We start from the raw sequence: 19,662 nt of genomic DNA, 5'->3' as shown, positions 1-19,662 counted from the left end.
CTTCAATTAATTTCTTTCCACCTCTTTCTTTTCACTCCTTTCCTCTTGACTTCACCCTTTCCCATTCACCTCCCACTCACAAGGCAGGCAATATGCTTGACCTCATCTTCACTAGAGGCTGTTAGCCTACAAACCCCAATCAATGCCTCTTATCACTACTTTATTTCCCTTGGTGGTCAGATGTCATGCACAGCCGCAATCTTCACTCTCTCTCCCGCTACTCTCTCCTCTTCTATCCTATCCTTTCTTCCTTCTAAATCCTTCTCCCTCCTGTTTCCTGACTGCCTCTTCGACCCTATTATCCTTCCTTTCTGCATCCTATGACTCTCACTGTCCCCTTTCCTCCCGGCCTGCCCACTTGACCACATCCCCTCCTCCTTTCTTCAGACCATCTCTGGAAACCTTCTCACTTCCCTCATCAACTCAACCCTGACCACTGGCTGCGTCCCCTCTGACTTAAAGATGGCCAGAGTCACTCCGCTTCTCAACAACCAACAATTGACCCTCTGACGTCAAAAACGACAGATTGGTATCCCTTCTTTCTTTTCTTTCCAAAACACTTGAGCGTGCCGTCTCTGACTAACTATCTCGTTATCTCTCTCAGATCTATTTTCTTGACCATAACCAATCAGGCTTCAAGGCGGCTCACTCAACTGAGACTGCTCCCTTCTGTGCCACCAAGGCTCTCCGCTCTGCCAAAGCTGCACTCTCTTTCATCTGTTATAATCCTTGCGACACTCATCTCTGTGTGCCTGGCAGAGATGAGTAGGGTTTGAGCACCCACCACCTCAAGCTCAACCTCGAAGCTGCTCTTCCTCTCGGGAAAGGCCTGCTCGCTACAAGACCTCTCCATCAAGGTTAATTTTCCATCCATTCCTTATGTGGTGTTATAAGTTGCTAAACGATCACACTTTTCAGACGTGCGTGTGTGTGTGTTAGAGAGAATACAAAGTTAGAGAGAAATTACTTCCAGTCTAGTGAAGGTACACTACATGACCAAAAGTATGTGGACAATGGCTCGTTGAACATCTCATTCCACAATCATGGGCATTAATACGGAGTTCTTCCACACCGATCTCGCCAAACCATTGCTGTATGGACCTCGCTTTGTGCACGGGGGCATTGTCATGCTGAAACAGGAAAGGGCCTTCCCCAAACTGTTGCCACAAAGTTGGAAGCACAGAATTGTGTAGAATGTCATTGTTTGCTGTAGCGTTAACATTTCCCTTCACTGAAACTAAGAGGCCTAGCCCAAACCATGAAATACAGCCCCAGACATTATTCCTCCACTATGCATTGGGTGTGGCTGCTCGGCCAAGGAAACCCATTTCATGAAGCTCCCAAAGAACAGCTCTTGTGCTGACGTTGCTTCCAGAGGCAGTTTGGAAATTGGTAGTGAGTGTTACAATCGAGGACAGATGATTTTTACCCACTTCAGCACTTGGCGGTCCCGTTCTGTGAGCTTGTGTGGCCTACCACTTCGCGGCTGAACCGGTGTTGCTCCTAGACGTTTCCACTTCACAACAGCACTTACAGTTGACCGGGGCAGCTCTAGCAGGGCAGAAATGTGATATATTGACTTGTTGGAAAGGTGGCATCTGTTGAATGTAACTGAGATCTTCAGAAAGGCCATTCTACTGCCAATGTTTGTCTATGGTGATTGCATGGCCGTGTGCTCGATTTTATACACCTGTCAGCAACGGTGTGGCTGAAATAGCCAAATCTACTAATTTGAAGGGGTTTCCACATAATTTTGTGTATATATAGTGTATGATAACCACTTATTACTAAGAACAACATAGTCGTTTTACCTCCTTCACTTTATATTTAGATAGTTTGGAGGGTGGAAAACTGTTTGAACTGTGTTTGGAGGGAGCAAATCACAGTTGCCTCTGTCCACAAATACACACAGCTGACATTAATCTCACTCCACTGCTTTCTTTCAATCTTATCTGAGGATCGTTGCCAACAAAGCGCAAATTGATATTTGGGCAATTTTCTAAAATGTTTTCTCATTGGGTGTTTATGCAGAGCTTTAAAGGTATGGCTCTTGACCAGAAAATGCATAGCTAACCTATTTGTTGTTGATTCAGAGAGCTTAGGGGTCTTTTTCTCAAAAACACTGAATTGACAAATATATTTTTTACCAAAATGTGAGATCAAGTAGGCCTAGTGATGATGAAAAGTTTGACTGTATAGTGTTAGGTCATATTAGGCTTTTTGTAGCTGATAAAATTAGTCAAGGGTTTGTTGTTGATCAGCTATAGTTTGATCAGTTGGTATGGGTTCAAACAAAAGCCTGCACTCTGTGGGTCTCCACTCTCCATGGACCAAGATTTCAAAAACAGTTGTAGGGGTGTGAAGATTTTGTTGTTAGCATATGACATCACAAAATGCAAAGTAGGGCTGCTTTTATCTTGGCTTTGAACCTTTCTCTTCATTTCTAACCCATGAAATGGAGGATTGGGTCATCTCAGAAATCTCAGGTAAAAGCAACAATTTAAGGCAATTTTGAAAGAACTAATAGCGCCCTCTTTTGGGTTTTCCATGTACAGGCACAATTGAACTCATAAAGCAGGCGGTCATTGCTTGCAACAGGTGGAGGGGCCCCATGGCGTACGCAACTCTTTGTTTTACATCATGGCACCTGATAATTGTCACTGTACATTACGTCAGAGCAAGAGTGTTTTTTAAGGCCATGTGACAATCTGTCAGACGCAAATATCTGGTTTGATATCGGTCTCAGCCTACCTAAAATCATGGCTGATAGAAGAGGATAGAATTCAACCATGATTACCCGTAGCTCCCAGGAAGTTCTCTCTCCAGGTAACAAAAATAAAAGTAGCCTAGGTGCCTACCTAGTCTTGTAAAGTAGGCTAGATAAATACATTTAGGCTACATTATAAATGGGTATATGGAAGGAGAAGGGATGGAAATGACAGAATACATTTTAGAATCAAACTACATTGACCTTGTTATTATCAAAAAACTGAACCTAATATTTAAATATCTGTTTAAAAGGAGGTTATCATTAACTGATTGCCCCTCTCTGTTCTCCCTATAGCCTCCAACAGCTCTGACCAGGGTTGGTGTCTGAATGCAAGTGGAAGAGGAAAAGATCTGGGTTCCACAACGCCAAAACTGCTTCCCCCAACTTAGAATGTAGTGGGTCCAAGGAGCCAAAGGCTTTCCAGGAGCTATTTGCTGTGCTGGCTCCCCCTGCACCCAAGGTCCTGTGGCGGCGTCCAGGGAACGTTAGCCAGAGATGCAGCGCTGTGACCTCCAGGGCCTGGGGCCCAGGCAGAGGGGGTTGGATGGAGCATGTAGGCCATGAGTCTGGTTCAGGGCTGGACCAAGGCCCCTGGCCACTGTGCCTGGTGGGGGCAAAGGGTGACTGCCCCTCCACATCCCGCCCTAAAGCCACTAAACGCCACCGCAAAGGTAAAAGTGACCACCAAACAGATTCAGAAATAATTTCTGGTTCCATCAGGAGGGAATTCATTTTCACAGCTTTGTTTCATTTCAGCCTGGCTGGAAAAGCTGTATGTAAAGGGGGCATTACTGGGGAAAGGGTGCTAAGGGGGCTCCGTCTATGCAGGGACCCGCAAATCTGACGCATGCCTGTGAGACAACACACAACTCTTCCCTTTCCTGTGAAAACAAATGTTGTCTGTGTGACACTTAATATTGTTTTAGTGTCATACAAAATCTTAAGCTAGTCTGGTTACACAGTCTGTTTCTGCATCAGCCAACTTGTTGTTGTCCTGCTTGTTTAGCAGAGCAACAAAGAACTGATAAATTGTTGAAAGCAGAAACAGACTGGTAGTCTTATACATGTTTCTACTCTCACATTCTCAATCTTACACACTTGCAGACTCACCCTACTCACACACTCAAGGGATCTAATCATCATAGACAGCCTTGCAGATTCGTATATTTTTATAGTTTGAGACATTCTGTCTCATCGATGCTATAACTTTTGACTGTCGGCTCTCTATGGCAGTTGACTATTGATTTGTGTTCCTTTTGCACAGTGCTCGACTTGGGCAGGAGCTCACCGGAGCTGAGTACCGGCTCCTCACATTTTCTACTGCTTAAACTCCTGTTCCTTTTTATAGAATATTAGCTCAAATGTATTGTGGAGCTCCGGCACCTAAATGGAATCAGTACCGGACTCAAAATGAGTACCGGCACCTATTTCAATCCAAGTCAAGCAGTGCTTTTGAATGAAGCAACTGTAGCTTATTTAAGAAGCCAAGGGTATTTCAAACAAAGAGGCTGCTCTCGATTCCATCTTACACCTAAACTCCCATAACTCTTGTCCAGTGTCATGGATCAAGCACACACTCGCCTTCCCTGGCCCACCAGGGGGCAAGATTCAACTGAAGCAGTTGCAATGGTAGTCTGAGATATTTTCTTGATGAGAGAATGGAGATCAAATATTCCTCTGGAGTAGTGGATCACACTCTTTTGTACTGTGACATGGCCACGCAAAGTCAATGTGACCTGACACAGGAACAAACACAGGGCCCAGTGTTGAGCTATAACCCAAATGGGACTGAGCTGTGACTCAGCATTTGAGACTGCTCTGCGGTAATACATGCCTTGGGCCATTGTATTGACAGGCCAATTCTCACTTAGGTCATCCTGTTAAAGTACATTTTATTTCTCTGTGGGCTGTCAGTCAATATAATTGCGCCCCCTCGGTCGTTCGCTCCATCTATCCTGCAAATTTAGCCCCTCTCCTTTCCAGTGGCAGTGTAGGAAAGTAGTTACACAACCTCACCTAACTTTTCTTTCCAGTAGAAAATCTCAACTTTCTTTTCATTTAGTGAGATCTTGCGCTGCTCCCTTGAAAATCAGGAAGAATGACCCAGTCATTAAACGAGCCTGTAATTATACTGAACAAATATATAAATGCAACAATTTCAATGAGTTACAGTTCATATGAAGAAATCAGTCAATTGAAGTACATTCGTTAGGCCCTAATCTATGTATTTCACATGACTGGGCAGGGGCGCAGCCATGGGTGGGCCTGGGAGGGCATGCGCCCACCCATCGGGGAGCCAGGCCCAGCCAATCAGAATGAGATTTTTCCCACATAAGGGCTTCATTACAGACAGAAATACTCATCAGCTGTCCAGGTGGCTGGTCTCAGATGATACCGCAGGTGAAGAAGCCGGATGTGGAGGTCCTGGGCTGGCGTGGTCTGCGGTTGTGAGGCCGGCTGGACATACTGCCAAATTCTCTAAAACGACGTTGAAGGCTTATGGTAGAGAAATTAACATTCAATTATCTGGCACCAGCTCTGGTGGACATTTCTGCACTCAGCATGCCAATTGAGCGCTCCCTCTACATTTTGACATCTGTGGCATTGTGTCGTGTGTCAGAACTGCACATTTAAGAGTGCCGTTTTATTGTCCCCAGTACAAGAACCACCCGTGTAATGATCATGCTGTTTAATCAGCTTCTTGATATGCCACACCTTGGTTGGATTATCTTGGGAGGAGGAGAAATGCTCACTAACAGGGATGTAAACATATTGGTGCACAACATTTGAGAGAAATAAGGTTTTTGTGTGTAATTCAAATTTATGGGGTCTTTTATTTCAACTCATGGAACATGGGACCAACACTTTACATGTTGTGTTTATATTTTTATTCAGTATATTTGACGTAAAATTAAGCAATAAGGCACGAGGGGGTGTGGTATATGGCCAATATATGGCCAATATATAATATATATTAAAACGATTTTTAATGATTCCAACCTAAGTGAATGTAAATTTCCAACTTCAACTGTATATAGCCAATATACCACGGCTAAGGGCTGTTTGCAGCGGCCTTTCAGGTTATGTCGATGTAGGTCTCGTTTTACTGTGGATATAGATACTTTTGTACCTGTTTCCTCCAGCATCTTCACAAGGTCCTTTGCTGTTGTTCTGGGATTGATTTGCACTTTTCACACCAAAGTACATTAATCTCTAGGAGACAGAACGCGCCTCCTTCCTGAGCGGTATGACGGCTGCGTGGTCCCATGGTGTTTATACTTGCGTACTATTGTTTGTACAGATGCGCGTGGTACCTTCAGGCATTTGGAAATTGCTCCCAAGGATGAACCAGACTTGTGGAGGTCTGCAATTGTTTTTCTGAGTTTTAATGACTCCAACCTAAGTGTATGTATACTTCCAGCTTCAACTGTATCTGCTCTCTATAGCACAATATAACATCAGAATGTGAGAGGGAAGCCTCTTGAACTGAGGGTGTGTAGAGGGTGGGATGGGTCGCTAACAACAGTCAGTGCTTTCCTTTTAGTTGCCCTATGGAAGAGGTTGACCAGCTGTTCCTGTGGCTGACCGATGATTTTGCTGGCTGACAATTGTGGCCAGCTTGTTTTTACTCACATTGAAGTTGCTGTATCAGACTGTCATGTTGATGGTTAGGATGCTCTCCAAACTGCGGTACACCATCTCCAGAATATCTTGACCATCTTATTACCTTGCTCTCTTTTTTCCTATCCTTTAACCCAGATTTCTAGTTTGCAAAAAACTGTCCTCACAAAACAGGCTCTGCATATGTCTGAAAAAGGGAAGAATTAAGATCAAACTGAAAAGACATTTTGACCTCAGTCTGAAAGACTGGTAAATGATCTAGACATATTCAGAGCATAGACAGAGCTTGGACATTTTTCAAATGTTTTGGGGTTATTCAAGCATAACATGGGCTCCAATCTCTACTGTTTTCTGATAAGTACAGCCCCACTGCAAATGCTGGGGCTAGTTCAAAAAGTGAGATATATCTGTACAATTCATGTTTGAGTTGTGAAAGACATTTAAATAAAGCACATGATCTATGTAAAACTTTAAAAAATAAAGATTGAGACAAAGACAAGTTGGAAAAAAATCACAAGTTCTCTTTGAAATATTCTTACAAAACAAATCAAAACATGAATGAATGGAAGAGAGTTACTGAGTTTCTCTGAAAGGAGAGTAATCAAGTCCTTTCATTTCTTTTTTGATTCTATTCCATGTATTAAACTTTGCTGAATCTCGTTGATAATTATTTTGTTCACATTCTCGTATTCCTTGGCAACATATTAGCTGCACTACCAAACCAACATGCTTGGTATTCAGTCAGTGTCCAAAATTATCCATTTCATTTCAATCGAGATGTGGCTCTGTCAGATGAGAGTTGATGATTTATATAAATAGAATCTATGTGTATCTGCCTGCTGGGCTACTGGACTTGTGAAGCATACATTTCCCAGAAATTGTTTTCTCATCAAAAACGGGAGAAGGTAGACATCACAGCTACACACGATTCCTTTACTTCCTAGCAGATAGCTGTCCTGTAGCACAACAGAATAGACAACCAAAGAGTTCTAACCTTTATGCATTTGAGTTTCTTGAAAACATTGCTTAGTTTTGGGAACAAAACAATTCTGTCAGTGCAAGAGTTTTTTATTAATACAATATGTGATTGAATAGGGTTCCTAAGTTTACAAAGGGACACCAAAAGTAAGATTAAATGGGTGTGAAAGAGGGTAATTGTAATTGGAACATAAATAATTCACTTGTTAAAACATTTGATTTCATAATGCTGTACTATTTTGAATGCAGAATGCAATATTCAACCTGTTTTGTGGTTTTGTTAATTTTGATTAATATGAGTTCAAGTCTAAATGATCACTCTGAAGCTGAAACACCGTTTCCTTCATTAATCAATAGGAATGGCAGGAACAGTAATAATAATTGTAATGAAGGAGACCAAGGGACCATAATACCAATTTCATTGGGAGGAACAGTGATCATTTTAATAAGATGAGAACAGCTCAAGCCCAACTCTGTGACAGGTAATCTCTATTGCCCATTGTCTGATTGTGACCACATTATGCTAATGACGGAGTCTGCGTTGATTTATGCAAGACCCTGAGGGCAGTGGGAGGCGATAAAGTCACCAGACTGGAAAGGTAGGTAGGAATTGTATTATCATATAAAAAGGAAGAGACATTTAGTCATGGGAACTGACCTTCATGGCATCATTTGGAGATACTCTGCAGGGATAACAATAAAAGGTACTGTAATACAAATTGAAGATATAAGTTTAACTCAAGTAATAATTAACGCTATGAAACACTAAGGATTTTCATTGTCCTCAGCTTAGCTAACTGAAAAAATGCTACATGGTTGGTTGTATCAGTCATTAGGATACTCAGTTGATTATATATGTTCCCATCATGTCACAGGCATGCCTGCAGAGCTGTCATTTAGGAGAGACGTGATTGACATGACTTAAAAAGTCTACTCCGCCCCCAGAACAACTGGGCAAGTCATCCATCTGTCACATCCTGACAATCCTTTATTTACCTTGCCATCGGCGGTTTAGATGTTGTCAGTCATGTATTAAGCTAAATAAAAGCTGCCCCAAAAGATACAAAGGAACGATACAAAGGAACGAGATGTGGGGGTGAGCGAGGAGATGAAAGAAAGATGACAGAAGTTAATGTCATCATTGAAAATAATCCTGCAGCAACAAGAAATGAGAATTATTATGTGGATTATAATTCATAAAAAAAAATGTATAGGGGTTGAAAATCAAGTCTCAAATTTCAAAGTGGAAATTACAAACTTCCGTGGCCTTTTTAATCCTCAAATACACTACTAGTTTTACATTTCCTGCAAGGCAGGAAATGTGAAACAGGGTGATCAAATTAAGATCCTACATCTGTATGTTGACTGTATTTGTTATGGTTGATATAGTATGAAGTTATTGTATTAAGTCAATCCCCAGGAAAGGAAAGTGAAGTCACCTCTCATTGAGTAGTGTATGTTTTCCAACAAACTTTCAGACTCAATGGAGAGCATTAAGAAACCCAAGGTCTTCTGGTGCTATATGATGAATCAAATGAAATGAGAAGCCAACTGAATAGAAACACAATTCTAAAGGGTGTTAGGGTGAAACAGGGTCAAGGTGTGTGAAGCATGATTCACTTTCTCTAAAGAGTTAAATGAATAGGGAGGTTGACTAGGCTGACTCTTGGGAGCTCTGCTGTGGTGGCTAAAGGCAGTTTGTATTTACGTCCCTAAACCTGCCTCCAGGCTGCAACCATAGAGCACTGGCAGATTCAATAGTGTTAATTAGATTCACTGGAATAGGCCTGGGCTGTGTGGATGAGGAAGGTTCCACAATAACTTCCTGCCTTGTCCTCAGGTTTGTGAGGTGTCTTCAAGAATGGGATAAATGCTTTTTATTTCAAATGAAATGACCTTGATGACCTTTGGTATATGGGTACTCAATTATATTCAAGGCTATGGTACAGCCAAGGCCTAGTCCAGTCGAGTGAAGATCAGCTGCCTCACATAAAAGGAAACGTTTACTTGTTTGAGGTAGTCTTCATTGGTCATAATGGTGGCCTTTGCGTACTGAAGTTCAGGATGTTTGTGAAGTGCTATCATAAGATAGCCTAAAATAGATTCCATTACTGTGTATGGGGACAGCTTCTACTCAACTCCTTTATTTGCTCAGACTGTCGAGGCAGACAGGCAGACCTTCCATGCCTTCCCCTACTCTGGGCCTATAATTTACCAGCTGAATGGTATTGGAGTTGGTCTTTGTTCACAAACAGTGCTTAAATTCTTATCCAGCCCATGTAAAACACTGATGAAAATTTCTTCGCTTCGATCAATGTTTAATTTAGACTGTAATAATATAGTTTTAGTATTGCCAGCGGCTACAGCTTTTCTCAAAAGTGTTCTGGCATATAAGGCTTTTCAAGTAGATGTATTGTTGTGTTCGCCTGAATCCTAAAACAGGGTTATTTGGGTCTGATTCATTTTACATGCTCCTCTTTATCAATATAAGGAGATAATAGTAATTTGGGTAAACCTCTTAAATTGCATATGAATTTGAGTTTGTTTGTTTATTCAACCTTTTTTGAGTGTCGTTGGGAGGTTAAAATTAGTTGTCGAGGGTGTTAGCCAACAATTAAACATCTTGTAGTTGTATGTAAGGCAGTGGGTGTATCTCACAGCCAGTCTGTGTCTGAGAAAGGCTTTTGTCTGTAGAGCACACTACTATTTGATTTTGTGTCAGAGACGGTGCTTGTGGAAAACCACAAGTTGCAGCAGTGCAAACAGAAATATAGTGAGTACACAAGTTCTGACATATACTGCTTTATTCATGATAAGATCAGTAACGTGCATTATTTTTCGTTTGATTGTTATTAATATTAAAAGAACAAAGTTGTTTCCGGTTGAGGAGTATGCTCAAAGGACCGCGGCCTGACTGTTTTCTGGGAGATGGAACTGTTCAGGACGGCAATACTTCTGCCAGTTCTGGTTCTCTCTCAAGGTAACACAGTTTAATCTAATATTTCTGCTTAGATTGTATTCAACTATATTATCTTTATTGGCTCTTTTGAAGGAAAGTATGACAGTTGTACTCTATGTACATCAAACACAGCATCAAATGTATTTTAGAATTGTTTGTATGAATACTAAAGATATGCACATCAAAATAGTTGGCAGTGGAGTCACATTTGCTTTTTTATTATGCTTCAACATCACCATATTTTAAAATTAATTTCTGTCTGTTACGTTTTACTCTACTTTTTGACAGCCATGTGTTGGTGTGTTCAAGAAAGTAATAACATATTCATACAAAAAGGGACTGACCGGAGTGATGCCAATTAGGTGTAGGCTAAATGCTGCATAATCTTACAGAGGATTACTTTACTTGCCAAAGCAAGGTGTTTACTGCAACAGCCAATACGATTCATCGAACACTAGCAAGCTAAAATTCAAAGACCGCTTGACGCAACATAAAAGTACAGGGGATTCAAATCAACCAACCATAGTAAACAAGGATTGGCTGAAACGTAAATGTTTTTGTATGAATCACTAATTTGTCACAGAGTGATACATAAACAAAGTCATAGTTCAAAATGATTTGCTTTCCGAGGAGGAGAGCTGTGTCATGGGTTAAAGCATGAACAAACTATTTTGCTTCACGAAGATGATTCATTATCTGCATTGATTCCTCAAACATTGCTAGTGTGAAATTGGTTTTAATTCAACATTGAGCCACAGATGTTATTCATGGCATATCCATCTAACAACTAAATTAACCAATTGAGGCAGTTGATAATAGCTGTTATGAAATCCAACATAAATATAGTGATTTACAGACTCCATATTATATCCTTCTAATGGGACTATTGTGTAGCCACCTTGAAATACCATCAACAGACAGTTTACAAAATGGAAAAGATTATTCTGATTAGAGCCAAATTCAATAACCTGTTTGTAATTTACCGCTGCGTGTCCTGGGCTTCATATAACATTGACAACACGTGGTAAGCTGAAATAACTGATTGGACAGCTGCATGAATACTCTCATAACTACAATAAGCATAACTACAATAATTTTTCATTTATCTTAGTTTACTTTGTTGTTGTTTGTCATTTCAGGCTTTCTAAATAAAGCCTACTCTGTTCCGGGGAACTTCTCTGGGTCGAGAGAGACTGATGAGCAGCAGACATCCAATCTAAGTGAGTTCCAGTTTTATTTAAATGGTTGGAATTATGCTAAAAAGATCCTCAGAACCCGAGCCTCCAATCAAGCTTCATTTGGTTCCGGAGGCCACTGCAATCTACATCGATCTTACTCTCTGAATACCACCCACCATTCCTTCCTTCCTAAACCCCAAATTCCAATCCCTCGTGCCCATCCAGTCAAATTGCTAGGTGCTAAAGTAGAGGGATGAATGGGTAAGGTGTCTGTGTGCTTCTTAGAGGGAGGAGACACAACCTCAAGCAACAATCCTGCAGAGAACTTGATTGCTCACAAGTCATTATACTGAGATCGAAATGAGATGAGGCAAAGGCATTTGTTTTACTATAATGATACAGGTCACCATCAAATAAGCCATAGTATGACAATATTTTCATTGTTCTGAGGGTTATGATGATGATGCGTAAGGCTCCGTTAGTGCAAAGTGGGAGGAACATCCCATACAAACATGCTCTCTCTAACACACAAACAGAAAATAAAAAGAAGAAAAGAATGGGTCAATTGTCATTTGTGTCATAGAGGATATCAAATGGTCCGGTGGAGTCAGATTTTGAAGGAAAATGCTATCAATCAGTTATTCAGTTATAACCATACGACACTAACCTCAATTTCATTCTCTATTTGTTGAACCTAAATTAAGTGAAGACTGAAGTGTGAAATGCAGTACCAAAGGCTCCAGTGTCACATGATTTGAAACCACTGTGAGTATTTGGTCCCGTGGTGTTTCTAGAATCAGGTTGGTCGACTTCAGTGTCCCCCTCCGAATTTACCACCCAGTGACATTTCCACAGGACATGACTCACAGGATGTGGCTGCTCTGCTGAACGTCTGCAGAGCACGGCAACCGATAGGCCAACAAACAGTTAGGGCATTCAATGTGTGTGGGTATGTGTGTGTATTATGCTGTATAACATGTACTGTACATGTGGCTACACTACATGGGGAAATATAAACAGACATCTGTATTTCACTCTCATATTGATTCTGCATCTCCCCATCCCTCCAGCCATATCTCACCCCCCCAGGCTATCTCAGCACTGCTCTGGGGTTGTCGAGGTGCTCCATCGAGGGCTGTGGAGGCCGGTGACCTTTGACCTTGGGTCTGCAGAGTGGGCCAAAGTGGTGGAGGACATATGTACCAACCTGAGCTGCGGGGCAGTGTACGAGCTCCGACAGAATGGCACAGCTACTTTAAACTACTCCAGCTCAACGTGTCTGAGCCAGTGTGTCTACAGAGACCTACTGGTGGAGAACTGTACAGAGCTCTCATACACGGACTGCTCTAACCTGACTGAGATAACCTGTGGTAAGACCCTCATTGCAAAGCTTATGAGTGGATCGGCACAATTTATCTTGAGCAAGAGTAATAGCTACCGCTGTTGATAAGCAACCACAAACACGTTGTTGCAGTAACGCCTGCAAATTGCATGCCATGGAGAGCCATCGTATGGGCCGTCTCAAGTGTTTTGTGGACGCTTTGCAACAAGTTCCTCCCTTCAGCACGCTTCCATTTTCAAGCTGCTTTTTAATGATCCTGAGTGAGGCCCAGCTTCTATCGAGGTTATCTGATGATCTATGAACTGTTTGGTTGATCTGTCCATTCCTCAGGGCACCAGGCCGTGCGATTGGCTGGAGGCTCACACCACTGTGAGGGACGGGTGGAGTTGTGGAGAGAGGAAAAATGGGGAACGGTGTGTGACGATAGCTGGGACCTGAGAGATGGGGGCGTGGTCTGTGCTCAATTGGGCTGTGGCTCTGCCCTAAATGTGAGTGGGGAGGACGGGTCCTTTGAAGCGGGTGTTGGCCAGGTTCTCTTAGACGAGGTGAACTGTGGAGGGAGCGAGAGGAACCTATGGGAGTGTCCCTCCATGGGGACAGTCAACAACTGTGGACACAAAGAGGACGCTGCAGTGATTTGTTCAGGTAAGCCTGCAGCTATAATATTATCATTGTCAGTTACTGTATTCACAATCATGTCATAGTGTTTTTATATTATCTTTAGATTGGTCTGAATATGGATAGTGCAGTAATAACATGTAAAATACATTACCATGATTGAACATCTGGTGTCTTGGTGGCGAACCAAGTCCCTATCATCTTAGCGCTGATTTTCAGCACGCTAAATGTCGACAATCAGGATTCTGATGATTGCGAATCAAGAATGATTTGGCTCGTGACCTTATCAGCGTGTCTGAATGGATAGCACTGAGTCTCAGTCACACTCAGCACTGACACTGACAAACAAGCTTCAAATCCTCCTACAGTAATGCAGAGATCAGGTGATGTGAGAGAGGTCATAAGCAGAAAAGAGACAGCTGCTTTGCATATGAATTATTGTTATTTTCATTAACGAAAAAAAAAAAAGAAACACACAGGCAGCACAAAAACACACAGGCCTAAGTAATGCATGTCACTCAGAAAGTAGACAAACCACGTCAATACCACGTCGCAACAGCTCTGTCTGAGGAAGACCCTCAATGAAAGATGTTCAACCTGGGAGCCAAGTTCAAGAGTTCCTTGGTGAGAAAACATCCAAACTGCCTTGACCTCAACATGACAACAGTTGTTCGCCACTTCCATGGGTTTTGAATCTTGCATCTAAACGAACAATTTTTGCTAAATGTATAGTGTGAGTTTTAGTGTGTCTGAAACTCCCGTTCTGTCAAGGCCATGGCTTGTTGACCATGTTTCCGATCCATTTCGAACACCTCAAGTGATAGTTAATTATGTAGGCCTACTCAAAAGGCTACATCCATCAATATGTGAGTCCTCCACATTTCAAGTACATTTTTTAAAGAGAAAACGCACACATTCCTGTCAGTAATTGCCAAATGACTGACTGAAATGTCTAACTTTTGAATAAGAGTCAGATATTGGTTCAATAGATCATTAGATACACAGATGGACAAACACAACTCCTCTTGGATTTACAATTTTTGAGCAAATGTTTTTTTTAAGCAAAAATGTTCCCCGTCTTTCAAACAAGAGTGCCTTGAACACTCAGGAGAAGTGAGCCATGCATCTGTTATACATTCTAGTTCTCTAACACCTCTAGGACTTTTCCATTTCCCTGACAGGAATTCCATCTCAACCAGGCAACGAGACAGCAGAACAGAACACCCAGACTTCAACCACAGGTGCCTTCAATAGATGCTGACACACATGACCCTCCATCTGTGTAATAATGCACCAAGAGTGCCTGCTCTGCTCATATGAACATGTCAAGAAGAATTTGTTATCTAGTCTGTACTCTGCACTATGATTTGTTCTTGTTTCCAGCAGGCTCAGTTCTACTAGTCACCAGTGCAGAGAGCTGGTCCTCTCCTCCCACAGCTGCTGTCTGGGGCTGCATCGCATTGTCTATAGCCCTCCTCCTCACACTCCTCTCCAATGCTTCACTCTTCCTGTCTTACAGGAGAAGAGCTGGTGAGTCATCGTGTTTCTCTATTTTTCTTTCTCTTTCATTGCCTCAGACTCAACTGCCACTCTCCCCATTTGTTCACACCAACAACAACAAACATGCTACCATCAATGAGTAGTAATTAACACTGAGAAACTGCTTTGTCTGAAGGGTATTACATATTCTTCTCAATGGTTTGCCAATTATGATAATACAACAACACAATGCAATGTGATTCAATACAGTACACAAAGGAAATCACCAAACTGGAACAGTATACATATCACTGGGTTGGTTGATTGCTCATTAAGAGAGTCCCACCACCAGTGTTGTTTTCACACCAACTTAAAAAAAGCAGCATTTATTATTTCACAAGGATGATAATGTTTGAATATGTGCCATATGTGACGGTGGTCTAATTCAAATATTTAATTGGTTTTGACATGTATTGTCCTTATTTTCTTTTCCAACATCAAATACAACAAAGACCAACAAACCTATTATCCTAGCTTTGGTATAGAGAAGTTTCAAAGGTAAAACTTTCCCTTCATTACTAGCACTTCTGATTCACCAAAGACAAGATGGCCGCCTGCTGTCCATCCAGTCTCAACACACCGACCGAGGGGAGAGAGTCAACCTCCTCACAGTCACCACGGACACAGCTGATTACAGTGAGTTCCTACTGATGCACTTGTCCTCTCTGTGCCCATTAGTTACTTGCAATTTTAGGAAATGTCTTATTAGTTCAAGTGTCCCATTTGTCAGAATACATTTTCTCTGTGGCCTTTCATGCAGCTCCACAGTACCTTTCCCAACAACCCTCTCAGAATGACACCGACGCCTTGTGTGACTCTGACTATGAAAACTATGACTTCAATGACCAACCCTCTGTTGCCATGGCTACTGCACTTGGTCAGTTCATCTTCATAGTTTTGGATAAATAGTGAAATTCTAAAAGAAAAAATATGGGAAGTGACACATGGCTATTAAGGGAGAAAGTGGTCCAAGGACTTGCTCACAGTGCCAACCAAATGGTCTTTTATGTTTTCATTAGTCAGGGTCCTTGACAATGGAGTAAGCACAAGCAGAGAGCCATGGGAAACCACGCAGACAGCAGAGACCTCTGACGCTCCTGAGAAATATAATATTGTTGCTGAGACAATCAATGGCATTGAGAGAAATAACACTGCCACCCAAAGCCGTAAGTTACTGTCAGGTTGGGTGAACCAGATTTTTACCATGATCATATTGTGTCCATGTCCGACAGATTTCTTCTTTGTCTTAAAAGGACATAATGTCCTCTTAAAATCTGGGACTTTACTATAACCGTTTGCAGAACAAGGAATCAGAAAAGTTATAATTTTTTGGAAATTCCCATGGTGACAGAAAAGTTGAATAAGAGCCCTATTGTAACATACTAGCACTAACAACCATTTGTATGTCCAGTGCATTCGCTGGTGTCATCCAGCACATCTTCTGGGGAATGCTATGAAAACATTGAGACACAGGAGAAGGAGCTGCTGGACTCAGGTCAGTTTAAAATGCTCAACGACAAATGCTGCAAAAAATAAACAAAATAAAATAATTGTAGTCCAAAAATGCTTTTGTGGAGTCAGTCAGTGCATCTATGAAATCCATTCTCATGAATCAACGATAGCAGAGTAACTGTGTGGAATGCTAACCACCCAGGTCCAGATTTGAGAGAAACTGCCCTCACAGACTTGATCTGTGGAAGAGAGCCATCCTTGGGATCGAGTAGTAGTACATCATCAGGGGAATCCTACTACAACGTGGGGATGGCAGTGGAACAGCATCTACAGTCAGGTCCGTTCAAGTCAAAATCACGAGAACAACAACACCTAATTTCTCTGGCTGTGTCTAAACACTGAATGGAGTAGACACAACAGCAAAGGCCTTTTGCACTACAGAACAGTACATGAAAGTATTGTCTTGAAAGTTTTTGGGAGAAAATATGTAGATTCGTAATTACTTCACTGGGAGCACATTTTCTCATTTTCTCCTCAGAGAACACCTATACACATTCCCCTGTGCAATCAACAAGTACACACAAGGATCAGCAACAGCCTGTGAACAGTAGCTTTCACCTACTGAGCAATCAAAATCAAGGTACCTGATATTTCTGATGAGTCTGTGCATGTGTGTTTCAAAGGTGGACAGAATTTCCATTGAACCATGTAATGTTCCCTGCAGAGACTAATTCTCAGTCTCCTTGCTGGTGTCATATTGTGTTTCAAAACCTGACAAATTAATTTGACAACCACCGGTGTAATCCCTGAAAGAAACAGAACAAATCATATTCAAAGGTTTCTCTAAGTTTATAAGCCAATGTGATTTCAAGTTGTGTCAAAACTAAATTCAAAGAACTAAGGTAGCTTGACAGATGAGGCCATTGGGTATGGGGCATAAACATCTGTGAGGATTTAAATTGTACTTAATTCCTTTAGTTTTTGCCAGATTTACTATCACAGTGAATAATGGAAAGGGTAGTATTCCTGGCAGGCACATGCTTGAATCCAACAGAGGGAGGGAGAGAGAGCAGAAGAGACTGTCCTCATTCAGATGGAGGAAATTGGCCAACTTTCACTCTAATCTGCCATTAAACTATAGACACTAATACCCTTTATAGACAGACTTTACGGCATGTTGCCTGTAAAAAATGTTTATCTGCCAATGTTTTTTAGAACCCAATTCATATAGTCCCATTTTTAACACATTCTTGCCGGGATAAGTATTTTATATCTACTGTGCACATGCCGGCATGATTAGGAGTGGGAGTAGATGTGGGTGGATGTTATTTTAATAAATATACACCATCACAAAGAAATCCATTATTAATTTGTTTTTTGGCAGGTCCTAAGAAACATTATAGGACCAATACAATTTATTTTCAAAATAATACAAAATAATGGCATATTTTGAGTTTAATTATGTTACTGGTCTGTGCAGCCTATAGGCTACATGGCTGTGCCATGCATATAAAACCAAGTTATTTTGTTCATTAAACAGAGAAGACACACTTAGGCTACACTGGTCACAGTCAACACACATTTTATAGTAGGCTGAGAATATAATGAAATATAACAGAATAAAATCCAGAATATTTTTCCCACACAACTTGCGTCACGGCAACGTGTGGAACTGCTGTCATATAAAAAAAAAAGTGATTTTGAAACATAGTCCAAGGCAAGCCCATGCTTTTTTGATCCACAATCCTCACTCCGCTTTGATAGGGAGCAGGCGTCTTACATTGAGAGTCTTCGTCATGATACCCATAGAAAATAATAGCAATCTATACTTTCAAAAGCATGAGTCTCCTGTTCATATTTCACCACTGCTGGCTTTTGGAGTTGCCTATACGCGACCTAGCATAACAATAGGCCTACGCTTGATTTAGGGTACATTATTGCATACTAAATGTTTCTAATCAGTGATAGATGAGCAAACAAATAGATGAGTTACCACCTCTACTTATTTGGCCAGCCAGAGAATTAACCAAATATAGATGGAGATTCAGGTGAAACAAAATCACATTGACAAGTCACAGGCTTTTGGTAGGGAGTAGAACAGGCTACCAAGCCACTGAAGATTAGTATTTTTCTCCGCTCATACAGGAGTAATTAAGGCTTAGTTCTCTAATTGTACTTTTTTTGCTCATTAGAATTGTTTATTTATTATTTCATTTCGAATTATTAGGGGGTGCTGCATCACCCTCAGCACCCCTATTTCCTGTGGCTATGCCATTAATACAAAGGGGTGATTTAAAATGTTCAAACATTGATGCATTATCATTAAGGGTAGGTTCCCTTGACAAAGATTAAGCCTAGTCCTTGACATTAAGTCATGTTCAATGGCGGCACCAGGTACCCGTATTCCCCTACATGGATCACAACTGTGCAGTAGATTCTAGAGTCATGTACTGTCTAATGTACATTGCCTTCATAAAGTATTCATACCCCTTGACTTATTCCACTTTGTTACAGCCTGAATTCAAAATGAATGACATAAATAAAAACACACAATACCCCATAATGACAAAGTGAAAACATGTTTTCAGAAATGTTTGCACTTTTTTAGAAAATGAAAAATCTATTTTAATTTAAATAAGTATTCACACCCCTGTGTTAATACATGTTAGAATCACCTTTGGCAGTGATTACAGATATGAGTCTTTCTGGGTAAATCTAAAAAATCTTTGCACACCTGAATTTTACAATATTTGCACATTATACTTTTTTTAAATTCTTCAAGCTCTATCAAGTTGGTTGTTTATCATTGCTAAACAGCTATTTCCAAGTCCGTCCATAGATTTTCAAGCCGATTTAAGTCAAAACTGTAACTAGGCCAGTGTATATTTGGCCTTGTGTTTTAGTTTATTGTCCTGCTGAAAGGTGAATTTGTCTCCCTGTGTCTATTGAAAAACGGACTGAACCAGGTTTCCTCTAGTATTTTGCCTGTGCTTATCTCCATTCCGGTTTTTTTATCCTAAAAATAACTCTATTCCTTGCTGATGACAAGCATACCCTTAACATGATGCAACCACCACAATACTTGAAAATATGAAGAGGGTACTTAGTGATGTGTTGGATTTGTCCCAAACATAACACTTTTAAATTGTTATGAATTTGTTAAAATGTCTACAAACATAATTCCACTTTGACATTATGGGGTATT

Source organism: Salvelinus namaycush, chromosome 37, assembly GCF_016432855.1.
Source record: "Salvelinus namaycush isolate Seneca chromosome 37, SaNama_1.0, whole genome shotgun sequence".
Lineage (NCBI taxonomy): Eukaryota > Metazoa > Chordata > Actinopteri > Salmoniformes > Salmonidae > Salvelinus > Salvelinus namaycush.
The sequence above is the reverse complement of the archived record's forward strand: the minus strand, read 5'-3'. Positions refer to the sequence as shown.